The sequence below is a fragment of the Camarhynchus parvulus genome, chromosome 1 (assembly GCF_901933205.1).
Source record: "Camarhynchus parvulus chromosome 1, STF_HiC, whole genome shotgun sequence".
Lineage (NCBI taxonomy): Eukaryota > Metazoa > Chordata > Aves > Passeriformes > Thraupidae > Camarhynchus > Camarhynchus parvulus.
This window is the reverse complement of record NC_044571.1, coordinates 89,926,777-89,929,902: the sequence shown is the minus strand read 5'-3', so window position 1 is coordinate 89,929,902 and position 3,126 is coordinate 89,926,777.

The window sequence follows — 3,126 nt, the reverse complement described above, 5'->3', positions numbered from 1 at the left end:
GGTCACAGCATCTACGGAAACAAGTCAAACACCAGGAGCCTGAAGGTCCCACACGGTTCAGCACAACCCCTGCCTGTTGCATGATACATCCTCCCAAGCTGTCCTGCTTAAATAACTGCATGCAGCTAAGGAGTGGTGAGCCCAAGCACGGAGCTCTCAGGAATGAGGAAACTCTGAGTATCTCGACTCCCCCCACTCCCAGGGCAGTCATAAGCAGGGAGGCCTGGTTAGACACTGGGAAACAGGAGAGACCTCCTAACACCCATTTAAGAAACATGTCTTATTTAAGACAAACAATATTACAGGTTGTTGTTGGTAGCCAGCTAACCCTGGGGTTAAGAGTGCACAAGTGTCCCAGGAGATCTGCAGCCTGGGGCTGTGTCATAACCAGGACTAGCTCAGGTCTCCCTACAAAAATCTCCAACCACTTTCTTGGCACTGGGAAGAGAGGTCCCACCTGAGGGTCCCCCTCCTGCCCCATTCACACTTTGAGTCTCCCCTGCCTCTCTGTGCTGTGCTAAGAGGCTCCTACAAGCTCAGCAGTGCTCTCAGAGCCACACAGGTTTGGCAGCAGCCCCTTTTCTGACTGCTGTTTAATCCCACTGAACTCCTTCTGGCCAAACCACCTCTCATCCTCCCCAAAGGCAAGTTCCTGCTGCTCTTAGGTCTGCCAGGGTGGTGCACTTTGGGGCATGTAAAGGAAAGAAACTGGCACCTGCAAGGCCTTGCAGGTCTTTTTCTCTGGGTTTGGTCTCAGATGAGGCTGGGGGCAGGATGAGCAGCTCTTGGGTTGAGAAGGGCAGAGAGGTTGTGAAAGAGAAGGGAAGGCAGCTTGCACCACCATGTTCAGTTTCCCGAAAGGGAACCTGCGTATCTTGACATCTACATCTGGACTGTGTTCCGGGGAGGATGGGAAAAGGGGATTTTTGACAGTCTGTAGCTATCTCCAGCAAGTTTGGATGGTTAGTGGGAGTGAACAGCTCTCCCATGCAGAGCTGAGGATGCCCAGAGGAACTGGGAACAGTCCAGCACCTCAAAAAAACCAAACTACTTTCTCTGCAATAACCAGAGGTTATAATAAAGACCAATTAATACTGGTCAGTGGTGAAAATCAGAGAAAAAAATCATCATTATTTGTCAGCATTCTACTGATTATTAAGCCTCTCATAATTTAGCAGTACAGTACAAGAAGCCAAGAATAGCTCTAGGCCACAGTGGCCTGGTGGGAAACACACATTGAGAAATATCCTGTTGCCCTCTGTGACACTTGATTAATGGCTGTGGTGACACCTGATTTACAGCTGTGTGTGCAGCGGGCAGACAAGGTGTCCCCTTTCCACTCCAGTTAACTCCAGGTCAGCCACAGCACACCCCATTGCACAGCCAACAATTTCCACATTGGAAAAACATGTCTGCTTCTTGGGCACAGGCAGCTCCAGCAGGACCAAGGCCAGTCCCATTCCCCAGGGCAACAATACATTAATTTCTGAGCAGATCCTACGGGAGCCTACTCTTGTCTGTATCCTCATACTGCAAAAAAAAACCCCAAGAGGTCGTCAGGATACTTCCCAAAGAAACCAAGGCTCTGTGACTATATGATCTGCCCAGCTCTTACAATCTTGAATTTATTAGCAAATCCAACCAAATGTGACAGCAGGATCTCGTCCCATGTGGTCTGTGAGAGATAGGACACATCAGCTGCCTTCACTGAGGAGAAGGCAACAGCAGGCACAAAGTGCTACCAGCTTTGCTGGGCCCAGCAGCTGGTGGTACCCGACAGAAGAGTTCCCCTGCTTATGGGAAATTCACACCTCATTTCAGCATCACTGGAATGCTGCAGGAGCTATTGGTGAAGGAGAAGATGGAGTTGTGGCAAGCTGACCAGCAGCAAAGTTTGACAGAGCATTCCACAGAGGTGTAGGCAGCCAGCAAGCTGAAAGAGATGAAAGCTTTTCTTGGGGTGTGACCCAAAATGTAGGACATCTTTCCAGCCTTATGATCCCACATCTGTAACAATGATGTCAAGAGGTGCTTGAGAAGTATCACAAATGAGAACACTAGTGATCTGGAAGGAGAACTTGACACTGCCTTGTTGGCAATATCTGTCCTTAGCCTCACCTGCCTGTGAAGGGAAGCTGGGAGAAGCAGCACTCAGAACAAGCCCTCACTTCTCAAAAGAGGGGGTGCTGAGCCACCCTGGGCTGCAAACACACAAAGTCCTCCACATTGGATGTGGATCTGTCCTGACATGGCATTCCCATCAGGTGGTACACCCCTGTGAAGCACATTCAGCTGTGGGAAAAAGAAGAAGCCCATCTGAGCCAGAAGCTGCTCTGCTCCTGTGATCTTCTGGGACAAAACAGACACGGGTGGCACAAGTGCAGTCGAGTCACCAGTGCGCTTTGCCTCTCAAAGGAGAGATACCTTAGCCTGACCCTGACTCTGGAAGCACCCTACATGGAGGCTTCCTGGTTCCAGGCAATCTTCCAGGTTTACCATAATCTCTTGCTCTTCATGGTTTCTCTTCCAGCTACACTGTTTTCCCTACTGAGGGAGTAAATCCTCTTCTCTTGACTCTGAAAGCCTCTCCTCATGTTCATTTTTTTCCCAAATTTTGGAGACAGGCAATTTTATCAAGAGCTTTTGTCCTGGGAAAAGAAAAATATCAGTATCTACCAGTGCAGTCCTGTCAGCACTGCATTCATGTCTGTCTTGAAAATACCTTTATTATCTAAAGGACCAGCTGGACAGAAATAACATCATATAGCCCAGCAGACTAACTACACTTCCTAATGCACCCCCTGACCCAGGTGTTTACCAACACAGCACTGGAAGCCTATCTTGGGAATGAATGTTGGGGTCCAATGTCAGACTCCAGCAGATCAGAAGGATGTATTCATTTGCAAAGTACTCTGAACTATAAAGACTGAGGCTGCTGTCAAATAATGGGAGGACACTCCGACCTAGCCCTCCCCCAAAGTGACTAAGGTCATTAAACGTCTTTTATCAAGATGGTTCAAGATATCCTCATGCACAACCAACACCAAGCTCACAGTGGTAGCTGGCCAATACTTCCTAATCCCTGGGACCAACTGGGCCTTCAAATCTAACAAGAAGAAAAAATCA